Source organism: Panthera leo, chromosome C1, assembly GCF_018350215.1.
Source record: "Panthera leo isolate Ple1 chromosome C1, P.leo_Ple1_pat1.1, whole genome shotgun sequence".
Lineage (NCBI taxonomy): Eukaryota > Metazoa > Chordata > Mammalia > Carnivora > Felidae > Panthera > Panthera leo.
In genome coordinates, this window is record NC_056686.1 from 70,915,285 (window position 1) to 70,934,661 (window position 19,377).

At 41.1% G+C, this 19,377-nt stretch overlaps 1 long non-coding RNA gene across 2 annotated transcripts in view; it reads left to right on the top strand.

Annotated features, from left to right (window-relative positions):
* The window catches only part of LOC122227408, a 47,257-nt gene that overhangs the window by 16,160 nt on the left and 11,720 nt on the right, over nt 1-19,377 (top strand). For both annotated transcript variants that reach the window (XR_006206018.1, XR_006206017.1), the window contains exons 2-4: nt 159-354; nt 2,824-2,866; nt 13,256-13,316. This is a non-coding gene — a long non-coding RNA (uncharacterized LOC122227408). The remainder of the gene's footprint in view (nt 1-158; nt 355-2,823; nt 2,867-13,255; nt 13,317-19,377) is intronic.

Genomic DNA, 19,377 nt, shown 5'->3' on the forward strand with positions numbered 1-19,377 from the left:
ATAATTAATATTAATCAGGAAATTCTCTGAAGGCAGGGAATTGTCAAGACAGAACTGAAAACAAATATTATGTCCTGTTGTGTTCTTTTCACAATAGCTATTCCATTGTTGGAGGTTTCCTTTCAATGTTTGACCTCATTATACATCTCTTTCCCCAGGTACATCCTTCCTTGGAAAAAAGGTCCCAGTTGTAACTTGAGATTGCTGCACCTGTCTTGAATCTCTCCCAGAGCTTCGTTGGGCTCCAGGCTTTCCCTGATCTCAGTGACCTGGTAGAAAATCATCTTCCCTCCATAGGAGGAAGCTAACGATCTCTATTTTTCTCCTTACGTCAAGGATGACTCACACTAGAATGTAAGACAATGAGAAACATTATCACTCCTCATTCATTCCTATTATTTCTTTATTTATTTACTCTGAAATCCTTAAACCCAGAGATTAATATGGTTTACTATCATAGCAGTCTTGACATTCAAGAAGCAGAGCCAAAGAGAATGCTATTGGTTTTTAGGGAGGGGGGTAGATGGAGAGCATCTCTCAAAGAACATTAAATGAGATCCTAACATATGCTGACACTTGTTCAAATCGCCATCTTTTCTAGCTACTTCCTACATCCTGTCACAACTCTCATGGCTCTCTCCCCAAGCTGACCCTCAAACTCCTCTACCCACCAGCACTACACTAATTAGATTATTTTAGCTCTTGGTCCACTATCTCTTATTTATTACCATTCGGATACATATTTTGGGGATAGAGGACAACTCAAAAGAAATCAGAGTTTGGCCGCAGAACTCTGTGAGCATCCCCGAGGGTTCTGATGGAGGAAGGAGGATCCACAAAGAGCAGAGGGAATTGCACTTAGAGGGTGCACTGGGTAAGCCAAATTCCTTCCCCTTTCCCCCCTCTCTGCCTATTTTTCATCATAGAAGCCCAAAGAACAAGTTTGTCAAAAACAAAAATCTCCTCAGAGGGTGGAAGGGATGGAGAAGAAGCTAAGCAGGCAGGAAACGAATCCTCAGGAAAGGGGATGGTGAATGACTGTGAATCCGAATATTGGTCATTTTTGTCTGGTCACAGTTCATTCACTTGTTCATTCTGTGTGCTTCCATTCTCCGAAACACCCAGTCAATAACGTATACCAAGACAGGAGCCCAATATTGGGAATTAAGCAATAAATCAGACAGAGCATAGTCCACGGCCTCAGTAACCTCGTTGTGGGTTCCCCTCCCATCCAGCCTGACTTTACCTGCTGCTCTCAGGGTTGGTTTGTTCTTGTTAGCAAGGTTGCGCCCCCTGGTGGCTCCCTTCCGCAACAGCGGACACCAGGAGCAGAAGATGTCCTAGACAGCTCCCTGCTAATAACAGCAGCTCCCCACATGCCTGGTACAGGACCTGCTCCCATCAGCAGTGCTCTTAAAGTGCCTGTTGACTCACCATTTTGTGAAGCATTGACCCTTAGCACCAGAGCTGAGTGTCTCAGCATCACCTCCAAGGAAACTGCTTGCACTAAGCTGCCAATAGACAATACCAATGCCAGGTCCCTCTTCAAAGGCCCTTGCTCCAAGCGACTGGAACACGTTTCTCAAACTTTAGTACGATACAGAATCTCAAAGGAAAACAGCGCTTCAGCCCCTAAGAATGTGTCTGCAAACTGCAAGCTGAGAAATACTTCCTTAAGTAATGTCTGATTCTATTTAAATGTTCTTCAACTATATACTATCATAAGAGAAGTTTTATTGATATAATATATAATATCCAAAATAATTTCTTCTTAGATCATAACAATGGAGATAGAAAATAATTAGAAAGTTTTGAAATTATCCAGATTATATCCATTAGCTCCCCAAGCTGGATCCCACAACTGGCTCAGGAAGTGAATCTCACCCTACCCCACATCATCTCCCTCCTAGACATCTCCTTCTGGGCACTCTGAAGCAAGACACAGAACATTGATTCTCTGATGACACTTCACTTCCCCTAAAGAGTGCTCTCAGGACTGATATGTCCAAAGGAAGGTAACCAGGGAATTGACAAAAGCTGAACTTAATTTCCTCTCTGCCCTCAGAGGGTACAGGGACACCCAAACAATTCAAATCCCAGAAACGACTTCATAGTTCCTGAGCATATTACGAGTAGCAGATACTGCTGCCTGCCTACCTAGTATCTATTCTCCCCTTCTTTATTACCAAGAGATTTCCAATTTTGTTCAAGGTGACAGTGAACCCAATTTCATTTTCTGTGTAGCCAAGGGTGATGAAGAGATATGGTTTTAGCCTTAGGCTAGAGTTGTAAGCAGAATTGTTGGGCAGGGCTTTTAGAAAGCTCATAAAAGGAAGTGAGTTTAGGCAATTTTAGCCCTTTACTCTACCCCTCCTCTAGTATGTGGAGGCCATAGTTGATGTGAAACTATCATCTTCCAGCAGATGGCCATGAGCATGACAGTCATACTGAAGGTGGCAGGGCACTGGGGCTGGGAGGAGCCTGGGTCCCTGGTGCCCTTTACATCCTTTACATCCTGTCCCAGCCACTGTTTTTAGAGGTTTCAATTACTTATAACCAAACACAATCTCTAACTGATATGCTATTTAAACAAAACTTGCATGTTACCCTTGCAATGGTATTTCAAGTAATGTGCCTGCAAGGTTATTCTGGAAGCATGTTGAGTCTTGCAAGTATGTTGAAAGAATGTGTTATTTTTCTCCTCTATCAAAATGAAAAATACATCTGTATATGCTATTTCTCACTGTTTTATTGACATAAAGTAGAATTCACAGCTCAATATTTCTGAAGTAGCTCACACTACTTTGGTTTGTTTGTTTGTAGCTTTGTCTTATTCAAGATTCTCCAGGGAAATAGAACAAATAAGGTATGTGTATATATAGAAAAGGAATTTATTATAAGGAATTGGCTCATGTAATTATGGAGGCCAGTGAGCCTGAAATCTGCGGGCTGGCAGGTTGAGACCCAGGAGAGCTGATGTGCAGTTCCAGTCCAAAGGCTGGCAGCCTAGAGAATTTCCTCATGTCTCCAGGTGGCTGGTCTTTTGTTGTATTCAGGCCTTCAACTGATTGGATGAGGTCTACCACATTAAGGAGGGTGATCTGCTTTAAAACGTTCACCAATTTAAATTTTAATCCCATTCGAAAATATCCTCTAAGTTGACATATAATATTAACCATCACAGGGTTTGTATTTTTGTTTACTCTTTTAACGCAGACTGACTCTAGGATAAAGGGAATGTACATGGCTTTGCCAAAATCCCTGGAGTGATTTTTTTCTCTTTAAAAATGTAAACAAGGTACAAAACTCGTAGCTACCTCTTAACAATAATCATATCACTCCTGGCTTTAAGGAAAAGTTAACAGAGATACATGAAAGTTCCAGTAAAACTGTATTTATTGAAATTACCACCCCTCTTAAAATTTGCTCACATTCCAGAGGGACTAGAGTTTGCCATTAATTTGTTACTAACCAAGAGAAAGAGTACCCTTTCTATAGCAGGGAGCTCCAGGATTTAATTCTGTGCTGTGAGCCTGACATTCTAATTCTGGAATTCAATAACATCACACATCTTTTTTTCCCTTCAAAATAGTCACTTAAAATATCATATAGTTTTCTGCATCTGAGCTGTCAAGTATCCTGGAAGTTGCTGTCATTAATACACCCCTAAAAGAAACCCTGGCTGAATCATGTGTTCTACAAGAGATCTGGGACATCTTACATACATATGTTATACATTATATATTTTGGAAAAGAATTTAAGAGGAGACTCTTAAGGTTAAGAGGACAACAAAGTCAAAGGCAAGATGAGCACACAAAATGTTAAACATATATTTTTATGTTTTTTAGAGATGAGCCACAGATCTGGCTCTAGTATTTCTAGTGGCAAAGAAGGTGAGAAATCCAATCTATTATAGGATTTAGAATGTTCCACAAGATAAAGTAAAAGAAAAACTTAATGTTCCAGAGAAAAATATAGTTTTCCTTGGTTTTGAGTCTCCTACAAACACTAAATGTCATGGATAAGACCCTTCACAATATTCCTACTAAAATAGGTACACCCTACGTACATTTATGATTTCCACACCACTGTTTATGATAGGGTATCTTAAAATACTGCTTCTGAAAAAAAAATTCTACAAAGGAGCAAAATAATCTAGTTTCAGCATGTCACTCTCTATAGCTTGATCTAAGGGTAGAATTTGAACCCTAGAGCAGTGATTTTTGAACCATGCATCCTGGACCCTCTTGAATTCCAGAGAGGTGCTTTCAGGGTTACCCCAGTGGGGGAAATATGGCTGAGACCGAGGAACCCAAGGTCTTGTTATCATCTACCATCCTTTTAATGTATGTTTGGATTTAATTCGCTAATATGTTTGTTGAGGAATTTTGCATCTATGCTTATGAGGGACATTGGCCCATAGTTTTCTTTGCTTGTAATGTCTTTGTCTGAATGATGCTGGCCTTAGAAAATGAGTTAAGACATGTTCCCCCTCTTCTATTTTCTGAAAGATATTGCATAGAATTAGTATTATTTTTTTCTTAAATATTTGATAGAATTCACTGTTAGCATTGCCTCGTATTTCTCACTTCTTTATCCAAAGCTCCCTGCGGTAAGGTAAACAGATAAGATACAGAATTCCAGGTTAGATTTAAATTTTAGATAAATAGAAAATAGTTTTAAAATACAAGTTTACCCCATGCAATATTTGAGCCATATTTATATTAAAATATTCATTATTTATCTGAAATTCAAATTTAACTTAAGAGAGTTAAAATCACGTGAACACACAACTTGTCCATGAAGGTTCAGTAGCACTATTCTTAACAGCCAAAGAGTAAAGACAAGCTGAATGTCTATCAACTGATGAATGGATAAACAAGATGTGGCATATCCATACAATAGAATATCATCAGCCATAAAAAGGAATGAAGTACTGATTACGTATTATATAATTAACATGAAATATCCAAACTGGCAAATCCATGAGGACAGAAAGGAGATTAGTGCTGCCGGAGGGCTGGAGGAAGGGGAGAATGGAGAATGATTGCTAGTGGGCAAGGGGTTTCTTTTGGGGGTGATGAAAATATTCTAAAATCAGACAGCGGTGGTGGCCACATTGTGAATGTACTGAAAACCACTGCATTGTATACTTAAAGGGGTGAATTTTATGGTATATGAATTAGAGCTCAATAAAAATAACTAATGAGGCATACCAGGGTGGCTTAGTCAGTTAAACTTCTGACTCTTGATTTTGGCTCAGGTGGTGACGTCACGGTCATGAGATCTAGCCCTACATCGCACTCCATGCTGAGTGTGGAACCTGCTTGGGATTCTCACTCTCCCCCCACCTCTGCCCCTCCCCCGTGCAAATGCTCACGCTCTCGCTCTCTCTCTCTCTCAAAATAAATAAATGAACTAAAAAAAAAAAAAAAACTGGTGAAAAATTTAACTAGTCACCATCCTATATTATTTGTTAAATCTGGGTGCATCTGATCAGTAAAACCCAAGTTACATACATCTGCACTGTAGCCACAGGGGCCTCTGGGAAATGCTGGTTTGGGACTTACAACGTGGAAAGCCATCAAAATGTATACAGGGGTTTTGAGACATGTTGAACAGCCTCAAATGGCAGATGTTTACTACAGATTCTGAAGTGAAAATGCCTGGGTTTGAATGTCATGTCTGCCACTTACCAGCTGTGAGACGAGGGAAAGTTACATGGCATCCCCTGCTTCTTGAAAGTTCATATTACACCACTATGCTCTTACAAAAGACCTCCATTAGCACCTGTTTTTGCTAACTGAAAGAAATTTGAAGAGCACTTTTGCTTTTACATTAGAAAGTGAAAAATGAAAGCAGCGCTAAGCTTCTATTTTGCAGCGAGCTGTTCTAGAGGCAGCACGCACCCAGAGAGGCAGAGTGGCCTGCCAAGCTCCTTCCCCAGGAACTAAACTCAGCATCTCAGCATCAAGCTGCACAGTTTTGAACTGTATCTGTGAGCATCTGTGCTTTATCTCAATTTATTTTGTGCATCTGTTAGCAAGATGTGTCCTGAAGCATCAGAAAAGCCTAAGAGAGGTTATTTTTGGGGTCTGGGAATGCTCAAAAAATTTTCCATATAAATGAATGGTAATTGCTTCTTCATTTTATGGCGTTTTGGCTTATGGAAGTTCTCATAGGAGCGCTCTATTTTGGGATAGCAAAGGAAACCTTGTAACCATCTGTGTCTCAGTTTCCTTACACGTAAAATTTGTCAGTACTGGTATTGTGATTGCTTCCTAACTGGTCTCCCTGTTTCCTTCTGCATTCTCCCTGCACTCTCCATTTACAGAACAGCCAGAGGGATCCTTTTAAAACCTAAGTTAGATTGTGTCACTTAAACTCTTAGGTGGTTTTCTAGACTACGCAGAGTAAGAGAATAGGGGCTTATACTGAAGAGACACTTTCAGAAGGGGAATCACAGTTGAGCAGGATGCAAACAAGAGAGATCAAGGAAAGAGGTATAGGAGGTACAGTACTGGAAGGAAACAGCCAGGAGATCTTAGAAAACAAACCTTCATATTTTCTAAACCCCACATGAAAAAAGTAAACAGAAGAGGGAGCTCCGTGGTGTTAGAAAAGCTATCTTGAATGAATATTAAATAAAAATGAGCCACAGAAAGGAATCAAGATTAAATCCCAAAGAAAGTTGTCACAATTACAAAGAGAATAAGGAACAGAATTATACCCTGCAGTCATTAAAGAAAGATAGTGCCTTCAAAATAAATTAAAACTATAGCTTATTATTTCAAAGCAGGCTAAAATACATACAGAAAAGAATATACATGAGAAAACATACACAGAAACAAGATGACAGAACGCAAGAAGTTGGTATAAAGAATAAAAGAAAAAATCATTTTAGATATGAAGTCTGAATTATGAAGAACACAGAAGAAAATAAACACAAAAATATGCCTTAAGAGAAGTTGAAGATGAAAAAGAGAAAAATGTTAAAAATCAAAAAGATATGGAGAGAAAGTACAAATACTTAAAACAGGTAAAAAAAAAATCTATACAGATAATAAGAGTCACTGAAGCAAAACACAGTGTAAGAGAAGAAATACTAAAAACTATAATTTGAGAAGAAAAATCCTGAGGAAACAAAGATGTGAAAGAGGTTACCATTTAACTGAGACTATCAACCCAAGATGACCAACATGGCATGTAAAATTACTAGATTTTAAAGGAAAAGAAAAAATGTTTGGACATCTAGGTAAAAAAGAGCAAGTGCCTTATAAAGAAATGAAAATAGATTGTCTTCAGACTTTTCAACAATAGCACTTCCTGCCATAGAAATTTGAGTAATGACATATTTTATTTTATTTTATTTTATTTTATTTTATTTTATTTTTTAAAAAATTTTTAACGTTTATTTATTATTGAGAGATAGAGAGACACAGAGTGTGAGCAGGGGAGGGGGCAGAGAGAGGCGGAGACACAGAATCCGAAGCAGGCTCCAGGCTCTGAGCTGTCAGCACAGAGCTCAATGTGGGGCTCAAACTCACAAACTACGAGATCATGACCTGAGCTGAAGTCAGTCGCCTACCCAACTGAGCCACCCCGGCGCCCCGAGTAATGACATATTTTAGATACTCAGAGAAAGAAAATGAGAGTCAAGAATTTTATATCTGGCAAAATGACTTTTCGAGTATGAAAAGCACAACCTGTTATCAACATGCAAGAACCCAGGGAATATTGTTTCCCTGAGCCCTTCCTGAGCTAGCCAAAATGATTCCAGGGATTTCCAAGTATGCACTGGCGGCAAGTACTGAAGATGTCATTCCCTGTTGAACTGAGACTAAATGAGGGCTGATATGGAGAGAACATCATATGTCATGGTCGTAGGCTGTGACAGTGTGGATATAAAGCAACTATTCTTAAAAAACAAAAAATAAAGGAGAATAGGGATAAAATTACAAAAAATGTGTGACTATTTTCAGTAATCATAATTGGTAGTGAGAGTGTCAGTATTGTTATTCTGAGATTCTAATGTCAGATAGAGCAAGTGAATACTGATGAGCTATTCTAATCCTATCATTCACTGTCTTCTTGAGAACCAGAATTCTTTTTTTTAATTTTTAATTTTTATTTTAGAGAGAGAGAGTGGGGAGAGGGGAAGAAGGAGAGAGAGGGAGAGAGAGACAGAGAATCTTAAGTAGGCTCCACACTCAGCACAGAGCCCAACGCAGGGCTTGATCCCGCGAACCCTGGGACCTGACCTGAGCCAAAGTCAAGAGTTGGATGCGCAACCCACTGAGCCAACCAGACACCCCTCTTTTTTTATTTTTGAGAGAGAGAGAGAGAGAGAGAGAGAGAGAGAGAGAGAGAGAATGAACATGTGCAGGGAAGGGGCATAGAGAAAGAGAGAGATCTTAAGCAGGCTCCATGCTGGGCATTCTTGGTCTGACATAGGGCGTGGTCTTGGGGCTTGGTCTGACAACTATGAGATCATGACCTGAGCCGAAATCAGAAGTCAAGTGCTTAACTGACTGTGCAACCCAGGTATCCTGAGAACCTGATTTCTTATATGAAAGAACGGAGTCTTGAAATTTATAGTCTTGATATGTGAATAGAAAATGTTAGTATGAACGTGTGTGTGTGTGTGTGTGTGTGTGTGTACCTACTGAAAGCCCTAGAAACATAGACCAATCCAGGTACCTATGAATACCCCTAATGTTTAGACTGTTGTTTTGAAATACTATTTCAAGAAATCAAGGCTTCTTGTTCTTGGAGAACTGGCTGATTTTAGGTACAGGGCAAGAAATATACAAATTGAGCCTGGAACATCTTATATGCCAGATAGCAAGGAGTCTGTCAAAGACTACAAGGTTGTGTCAAAAAGACTCTGAACCAACTTGAAGAGGTTTCCATTGGCCAAAGAGGGAGTAATTTGAGCTTCAGTATGATAATAGCTACCGTGTATTGCAACACATAAAATATATTTGAATTGATGAGTTCATAATGATATTTTTAAAATATAAAAATAAATGGTCATCTTTGGAGGATAATAGGGAAACAATTTATTACTATCTTGAAATCTGGTAAATAAATGGAAAGAATCAAACATTTATCCTGCCTTTCCTGTATGAACTTTACCATTGTGTAACCAAATAGTAGAAAAGGAAAGCATTGCTTTATAAAATTATTCCAGCTGATAGATGAAAACTAAATTATATCATTTGAATGTCACTAATTTGCAACTACCAGCAAATTAATGAATCTAGGAAATGAACATCAGTGGTTGCTAATATCATAAAAAAGAGCCAGCCAGACATTATGTGCCTCCCGATAAAAGAGCACAGGATTTTTATTCTCACCAAAGGAAGAGAACTTGAATCTGCTCAAGCTCTGAATCCAGCACCCAATCTGCAAGAAACGGAGGACAGTGGAACATACTGAATGCATCATAAGGATGCAATCAGCAAAATTATAACCGTGGAAAATTCCATAGGCCAGTGATTCTCAGCGTGTGGTCCCAGACCAGCCGCACCCACATCACCTGGGAACTTGCTAGAAAAGCAAATTCTCAAGCCCCATTCTGACCTACTGAATCAGAAATTCATGAAGGGAGGTCCAACAATCTGTATTGTAATGAGCTGATGCAGGCTTATGTTTGAGAGCCACTGCTATAGGCCTATTGTCCAGGGTTCTTGAATAGAAGCGAAAGGAAAAGAAAGGGTTAGAAGAGAAGCTATAGACTAAATGAGATACATCGATTTTTTTTTAAATGAGTGAGACAAAATTACAGTGTTTAAGGACCTGCATTTGGGTGAAAAACCATACAGAACCATAAGGACGTTATTCGGACAAAGTTAACAGCACGGTCGCTTTGGGAGAAATGTAGGAAGTTATAACTTTACTGAAGTCAGAGCACATGAGAGGATGCCTGGAGTGCTGGAAAAGTTCTGTTTCTTCACCTGGGTGATAACTACAAGGGTGTTTGGTAGATAATACTTCACTAAAGCTATACATTTCTTTTGCATGGTTTTCTGTATTTTTGTTTTGTTTCACAATAAAAAAATTATTGAGAAATTATTGTTGATTGAATGACATTATTTAAACCTCTTGGGCCTTAGCTTCTTTGTCTGAGCTATGAAGATGTAGCTTCATGCTCACTCTGGAATTTTATTTTACAAGCCAAATAATGCTGACCTTATGGTAGTTATTTGTCATGGTTACGGGAAATGACTGCATACATTATAGTCCTCTAAGCCAGTACTTAAATCATGTGTGGGGAGTGGAGAGAGCAGAAAGGATTGGCTTAATTCTTAACAATAATTGCCTCTACACTCCCATTTTCTCTTTGCAACTGCCTGAGAAATACACTCTGTCACCAGAAGCCCGTCAAAGAAGAGGAAAAAACTGTAAACGTGGGATCCTTTGAGGTAGTAGCATCTCATTTCCCTCTGGAGGGAGGATGTGTACTTATAATCACTCTTCTGCTTAAGACGGGGGTCATCGCACAGGCAAAATCTGCGGAGAACTGGCATGGGATTCAAAGTTGGACAATTTCTTTCGGCTCAAATAAAGGCGAGCCTCAGCGAGGAGGTATGAGTGATGCTACAGGGCAAGGTCCCATCCCACCAATGACTGAGGTAAAGACTGAGCTGTTGGTGTGGAGAACTCAGCAGTAGGACTACACCAGAGCAGAATGTGGCAAAAGCCTTCACGGACCACTCCCCCTGACTGGTAGCAATCGGGCCAGAACTCTGTGGCTGCCAGGCCAGGGAAGTGTGTGCCCATGGGTCTTAGGGTTGTGTGTAGACAAAGGTAATTGTGAAGGAGCTTGAAACCACTCACTCGGTTTGGGAACTTTTACACCCCTTAATTCTTTTTCTCCCTCTTTTATATAAATATTAATTCCTTTTATAAATATGTTAATGTCTGTGTTTTCTATTTAACTTTTATATTTGTCAATTTTTATTGTATTTCATAGGAATATCAGTCTGTGATTGATTGGAAATTAAAGCCCCCCCCCCCCCGCCCCCCGCCGGCCTTCTAAAAGTGTGTCTGCCATAGATAGTTTGAGAAGCACTGAAATATAGACCACATTAAAATTTTAAAATTCTGTTCATTAAAAGGCATCATAAAGAGTGAAAACACAAGTCACTGAATGGGAGAAAATGTTTGCAATACATAAAACACATAAAGGACTAGTATCTAAAATACATAAAGAATTCATACAAACTAATTAGAAAAATGGGCAAAAGAGTTGAAAAGTCCCTTCACGTAAGAGGAAGGCCTGATGGCCAATAAGCACATGGAAAGGGATCCGTTCATTTGGGAAATGAAAATGAAAACCACAGTGAAAACCACATGGTCACCAGATGGGCAAAAATTTAAGTCTCCCAATTATGAATGTTGGTTGAGAGTATGGAAGCTCTCATATATTGCTCATGAAAATGTAGAATTGGTGACATCACTGTAGAAAAATCTCTGACGGTATGAATCTACCAAAGCTTAATATGCACATGACCCATGAGCCAGCAAATTCCACTCCCAGACACACTACAGATATTTGACTCAAGTAAGTCAAATGGCGGGTGCAAAATTTTGCAGAGCAGCATTATTTGTAATAACCCCAAATGGAAACACTCAACCATACATCTGTCACCTGAAGAAGGGTAAATTCTGGTTTATATACACTGTGGAACACTAAACAGGAATGAAAAAGAACAATCCACAGCTTTACACTACACCATGGATGAATCTGTCAGACATACCCCGTTGCCATAGGGCTTCATCATGGTTCCCTCAATGAGGCACAGGATGCTTCAGCAGATGAATTGGTCTATAAATTCAGATCTATCCTGGTGCTGGAATATTTTCCTCTGAAACAGAAGATTGATGGAGTCTGGGACCAGAAGAAGTTTCAGAATCTGACTTATAGTCTATGACTCTAAGAAAGTCAGAGGCTGGAACCAGAGTCAGGCCACCAGACCCCCTTGCTGGAGTCCTTGTGCTGGGGACTCACCAGGTTGGGGGTGGCTTCCCTATCTCCATATCTCAGCTGGACAGCATTTGGCCCAGTGGTTCTTGAACCAATCCCATATTTTGTGCTTGAATTTGTTAGCTTAGTCATCCCCTTCTTTATAGGGTGGGTGCCTGGTTCTCTCAAATTGTTCCTTCAACCCTTGCTGTTACTCCCTGCTGTAGGTGAAGCATCCCTGGATTGCCTCCTTGTGGGGCCCAGGAGTTCCTTCCATCCTTCCACTCAGTTCCCTCTCTGAGTTTTTACTGACAACTTTTGTTTATTGTACTGCTTGTTGGCATCTTTACTAGGGTCAAAGGATTAGGCAAAAATACTTCTTCCATTCGTTGTTAATCTTCCGTTGTTAATCAACGGTCCTAAGTCCTTGAACCCAAACTTTCCTCACCTTCTCCTGATCTAATTATATCTGTCATTTCTCTTTCTCCCCTGCAACTTCTACCTCTCCCTTTCTGCTGGCTCCTGCTCCTGCTGTGTGGAATGGTAACCCCCCCCCCGCCCCCGCCCCGCCACTTTCCAACCCTTTCTCTACTCATCTCTGAGACCCGGGTTTTAGGTAATGTGTACCTCATCGCTGCCCCCTGTCCTGGATTTAATACTCATCACCAAGTGTGTCTCTCTCTGTCACTGAACCAACTACGATGCCAGCAGGGACACTAAGAGTATTTGCTGGATGGATGAATGAATAAATAGCTAATTATTGAGGAATGAAGGCGGTATTCAAAATTGGTCCATTTTGCTTGGGTGGGCACAAGTGATAAAGTATGAAACTAATCTACCTCATGAGGTTGGGAGATGTAACCGTGCTTTACCCTTTCTCTGTCTGCAAAAATAATGAGGAGTTAGCTGCATTCTCTTAGAACTGAAAGCTTTTGTTGTTCTCCATGCTTCTCCATGATTTCCTGACCACGCAAGGGCCCTCCTAATCACTGCATATGTTACTGGAAAAGGCATGCAGTGCCCTCACATTCCCACTGAAGACCTCTCCTGATGGTCCCCACTATATAAAGAAAAGTTTCAAATTTTGTTTACAAACTGTATGTAGGAAAAGGGTATTATTTGCCAACCATATGAAGCAAAAGGTAAAATATTACGCAGACAATCCCCAACTTATGATGGTTAGACTTACAATTTTTCAACTTTGCAATGGTGTGCAAGTGGTTTGTATTCCGGTGGAAACTGTGCTTAGAATTTTTAATTTTGAGTTTTGATCTTTTCCCTAGGGATATGTGTACAACAGTCTCTCGTGATGCAGCCCCAGCTGCCAGGCAGCCACACGATCATGTGAGTAAACAACAAATAGACTGACAACCATTCTGTACCCACACAACCATCCCGCTTTTCACTTTCAGTACAGTGAGATTAAAGTACAATGAATTACATGAGATAGTCAACACTTACTATAAAATAGATGTTGTGACAAAGCAGGAAAGAACATCCAATGGAAAAAAGACAGTCTCTTTAACAAATGGTGCTGGGAGAACTGGACAGCAACATGCAGAAGGTTGAAACTAGAGCACTTTCTCACACCATTCACAAAAATAAACTCAAAATGGATAAAGGACCTGAATGTGAGACAGGAAACCATCAAAACCCTAGAGGAGAAAGCAGGAAAAGACCTCTCTGACCTCAGCCGTAGCAATCTCTTACTCGACACATCCCCAAAGGCAAGGGAATTAAAAGCAAAAATGAACTACTGGCACCTTATGAAGATAAAAAGCTTCTGCACAGCAAAGGAAACAACCAACAAAACTAAAAGGCAACCAACGGAATGGGAAAAGATATTTGCAAATGACATATCGGACAAAGGGCTAGTATCCAAAATCTATAAAGAGCTCACCAAACTCCACACCCGAAAAACAAATAACCCAGTGAAGAAATGGGAAGAAAACATGAATAGACACTTCTCTAAAGAAGACATCCGGATGGCCAACGGGCACATGAAAAGATGTTCAACGTCGCTCCTTATCAAGGAAATACAAATCAAAACCACACTCAGATATCACCTCACGCCAGTCAGAGTGGCCAAAATGAACAAATCAGGAGACTATAGATGCTGGCGAGGATGTGGAGAAATGGGAACCCTCTTGCACTGTTGGTGGGAATGCAAATTGGTGCAGCTGCCCTGGAAAGCAGTGTGGAGGTTCCTCAGAAAATTAAAAATAGACCTACCCTATGACCCAGCAATAGCACTGCTAGGAATTTACCCAAGGGATACAGGAGTACTGATGCATAGGGGCACTTGTACCCCAATGTTTATAGCAGCACTCTCAACAATAGCCAAATTATGGAAAGAGCCTAAATGTCTATCAACTGATGAATGGATAAAGAAATTGTGGTTTATATACACAATGGAATACTACGTGGCAATGAGAAAGAATGAAATATGGCCTTTTGTAGCAACGTGGATGGAACTGGAGAGTGTGATGCTAAGTGAAATAAGCCATACAGAGAAAGATACCATATGGTTTCATTCTTATGTGGATCCTGAGAAACTTAAAAAAAAAAAAAAATAAATAAATAAATAAATAAAATAAAATAGATGTTGTTGGTTAGCCGTAGGCCAATGTAAGTCTTCTGAGTACATTTAAGGTAGGTTAGGCTAAGCTATGATGTTTGGTTGGTTAAGTGTATTAAATGCATTTTCTTTAAAAAAAAATTGTTTTTAGTGCTTATTTACCTTTGAGAGAGAGAGAGAGAGAGAGAGAGAGAGAGAGAGAGAGAGGCAGAACATGAGTGGGGAGGGGAAGAGACAGAGACACAGAATCCAAAGCAGTCTCCAGGCTCCAAGCTGTCAGCACAGAGCTTGATGCGGGACTCGAACCCACAAGCTGCGAGACCGTGACCTGAACTAAAGTCAGACGCTCAACTTGACTGAGCACCCACGCGCCCCTGAATGAATTTTCAACTTATGATATTTTCAACTTACAATGGGTTTATTGGTAACTCCATTGTACATGGAGGAAAATCTGTACTTAATTACAAGAGTGAGAATTAATTTTTAGTTGTCTCCCCTGTGTTAATTGGGATGCTGCAGACTGCTGTTGCTTGGAGCTCATGTCTGTGAGTGACTCACTGTTGAGAATAAACATCTCTCTAACTCAGGAACAGAATGAGCATTAATAGTCTGCCATAAATCCTGTTGGTTCACAGTTTGAAAGCTTGTTTTTGCACAGATGTTAATACTAATGTGTGGCTTTAAAACACTCCTTCCATTATGCCAATGTTGTGTTCCAACATTCCCCGTGAAGGGTTTTATCTATTGTTTTACTCACCTGCCTTTGCAAAACTCTCACCTGATGGTGAGAAACACAACCCACCCTCTAATATCCCAGAGCACAAAGAGAGGGCAACCTCTCCTCTGAGTGAGAAAAACAGGGCTACATTTGTGTGGGAGGAAACTTATATATACCCATGTTTATAAATAATAGATTTTATACTATATCTATTAATTATATCAATCAAAATGCATTAAGCATCAGTTATGTGCACACTATACCGGGGCGCTGGGGACACAACATTGAATAAAATATGATTTCCAACCTCAAGTTCTAACAATTTAGTGAGGGTTAATACTTTAGCACCAAAGAGGGATGTGACTTATAGTTTTTAACCACTCTTTAAAAATTCCACATTTTCATTTAGAGTCATCACTCACGTGAACAGTCTCTCCTTTTATGAGAAGGGAAAGCATCAACTCCAGTTTCTGTTCTTTTGCCCCAGCCAGCCATAATTCCTGAGACATTTTCCTGAGATCTTTTCATCAAAAAAAGAGAAAATGTACAAACATGACACCGACAAGGGTAGTGGCACCATGCCTGTGGGCAGGTCAACATGTTATCATGTGATAACACGGACCACATGTGGTATCATGTGACCACGAGGAACAAACTGGGATTTACAACCACACTCATATTCTAAGGAGGTAGCTCTCATTAGATGGAGGCCTTGTTTTTCAGCTGAGCCCTTTCAAGGGTGCTGAAGTTGGAAGCTGGCCGTGGAGAAAGTTTGCGTCACAGAGTGAGAAGAATCAGGAGTTCTCAGTGTCAATCCTTGGGGGAGGAAAAGAGGAAGAAAGAGAAGCAAAGCGGGGAGGTGTCAGAGTGTGGAGGAGAGACAGAATGAGGCAAATGCTCTGTGCATGAAATGGTCAAAGAACCACCCTCAGTGGTGGGACAGGCCACAGGATGATGCCTGGGAGTCAATTTGAAGGAGTTTGCATGGCTGTAGCGAAGCATCTGTTGACCTCTGTGGTCTTCCCCCTTCCTCAGTAAAGTCTGCTACTCACATACAGGACGTGCACGGATGGGCACGGATGGGCTGTGTGGTGGGCAGAACCATGGCCCTCAAAATTGTTCTAAATGCTGGGACCTGTGATTACGTTAGATGACTGTGATGTGATTAAGGATCTTGAGGTGGGGTGATTATTCTGGATTATCTGGGTGGCCCAGTGTAATCACAAAGATCCTTAAAAGTGGGAGAGGAAGGCAGAAGAGGAGAGGTAGGAGATGTGAGTACAGAAGAAAGGCCTAGAGAGATGTGACATTGTTGGCTTTTAGGATGGAGAAAAGGGCCACCGCCAGGGGTTAGAAAAGGCCAGGAGACAGGTTCTCTGTTAGAGCCTCAGAAAGGAAAGTAGCCCTCACCAACACCTACATTTTAGCCCTGAGAGACTCACGTTGGATTTTAGACTTCAAACTGTAAGATAATAAATGTACATTTTTAAGGCACTAAGTTTATGGTAACTTGTTACAGCAGCAACAGAAAACTAATACAGGGTGTAAGTCAGGGAGAGGAATTGAGTACAAAGACAGAACGATGTAAGTGAGATTTAGGGACAGTCGTGAGACCAGAGGGTTGCTGTGGCAGGCGTAATAGAATTTAAAGTCAGAAGGGTGAGTCTGACTCGGGCTGTGGGAGCCTTACATGAAAAATTAATGAGTTTAGACATGATCTTTGGGTTATTGGAAAGCTTCTGATCAGTTTCAGTAAGGAGGGGCAATGAGCAGAATTTCGGAAGCGGAGGCCATGAAAGCACACTAAGGGACCTCCTGCAGTGCCTTCTGTAAAGATGCCCAGGGCCTGCCTTGGGGGCTCGGCTGTGTTGGGGCAAATGAACGCCCTGGGACTGCCATCCCCACTTCTCTAGGGCACTTTGCCTTGTTCCCTGCTTTCTATTTTTGGCTTCTACTTCAGATTTCATTTGAACAAGGGATTTGTATCTGAAATAAAATTTTCAGGTTATGGAATGAGCACATCTTGCTACAGAGAGGTTAAGTGTCTTGTTCCAGGTCACCCAACTGGAAAGTAGGGAGGCAGGCACTTTTCCCTAGGAATCGTGACTCCCAGTTCTGAACTCTTCTGGTGGCGGGTCACAGGGATGGGAAGGAGAAGTAGATGAGGCTATCTGCTAGGTGATTTTCACCATGGACTCCGAAGCTTTGAGCATGAAAAGAAGGGTCTGGATGGGTGATGGGGATTAAGGAGGGCACTTGTGATGAACACTGGGTGTTGGTTTTAAGGGATGAACCACTGAATTCTACTTCCGAAACCAGTATGCACTGTATATTAACTAAAATTTTTAAAAAGACCAAAAACAAAGAAGAAGAAGGGTATGGATATGAAATGCAACTCTCAAGGATCAATGTGTCTTAGGGACTCAGTGGACCCAGAAACAGCAGTGTTTCACCCTCAGATCAGCAGCTGCCAGTGAGAAACAGTACACTGACCCCTTCCCAAGTACACAGACAGAAGGTGTGGACGTTGTGAAGCTCTTGCAGGAAGGAGAGTCACATCGGCAGACCCCAAGGTGGGCACACTAACGATGCAGACAGTCCTTTCGCAAGGAGGGTCCAGTGTTGGGTTAACAAAGCGAGAAAATGAATGGGGTGCCAGAGCAGGAAGCAGAAACCCACACTTGGGCTTCGGCTGCGATCCCGCAGGAATTACAGCTCAGTCTATTAACCTCCGCATGACCCCGCTTCCAGCCAGCTTGTAAAATCATAAACCAAACAGCTCTGTGAGGGCTCGGAATGAATGTTTAGGGCCTTGTGGCTGTCTAAGCACGCCTTTCAATTGTCAGGGTATTATTACTTTAACAGGAACATTGTAATTACTTTTGCATTATTACAATACACAAAGTGATTTAAGCAGTAAAAAGGCTTTGATGAATTAGTAGTTCTTTTGATTCCTACAGTTTTGTGGCTCATGTTCAAAGACACCTTTTACAAGTTTCAGGTCCATGGAAAAACCACCATAGCTTTTACCCAGATTTTCTTTTTTTTTTTCTGATTCAGAATCTGTATATCTTACTACTTCCGGGACATTCCACCCAAAATCTCACCCCCATCTCCAACTCAACGTGTTCAAAACTGAAACCCATCACCTTGCGCTCCCAGCTTGATTCTCCTCCTATATTTCTATGTGGGTGGATGGCCCTGCCATTCATCTGGCCATCCGAGCCCTGCATTCCATGAGTTATCTTTATTCTTCTCTGTCAGCCACCACCACTATTTACATCCGTAGAACACTATCAATCACCACCATAACAATAATAGTGGTGGCCACCTGGGTGGCTCAGTCGGTTAAGCGTCAGACTTCGGCTGAGGTCATGATCTCACAGTTGTGGGTTCGAGCCCCACGTCGGGCTCTGTGCTGACAGCTCCGAGCCTGGAGCCTGCTTCCGATTCTGTGTGTCCCTCTCTCTCTGCTCCTCCCCTGCTCGCACTCTGTCTCTCTCTCAAAAATAAATAAACATTAAAAAAAATTTTTTTTAAAGAGTGGTGGCCATTTCTGAGCCCCTTAGATACATTATTGCTAATCCTTAACAGTTCGGTAAATTTTATATTATCATCCTTATTTAATAGTCAAGGCCTTAAGATTCAGAGACATTCTTTCAGCAAAGTCCACCTGCTTGTAGGTGGCAGCCAGGGCCAGGATTTGAACTCACATTCGTCTGACTCTAAAATATGCATTTTCGATTAACCAGAGCACATCCAGTAGATTACCAATAGTTCTGTCCAAATTCCCCATTAAATATTACTGAAATCCACCCACTTGTTTCCATCCGCAGGGCTGTCCGCTGTGTTAGTTTATGTTTGTTAGTTCTCCCCAGGACTGATGGCAGGGCCTCCTTACTGGTCTCTCACCTCCAGTCTTATATTCTCAACTAACTCTCTAGTCATGTGTTGGTAACCCGACTGGTCATAAACACGTTCCTGCATGCTCACCCTGGGCCTACTAAATCTGAATCCCCAAGCCTGCATACCAGTCTTAGTAACAAGCATCCCCCCATCGGTTCTTAGGATTGGTCAGTATAGCCAAAGAGACCTCTAAGAGGGAAACC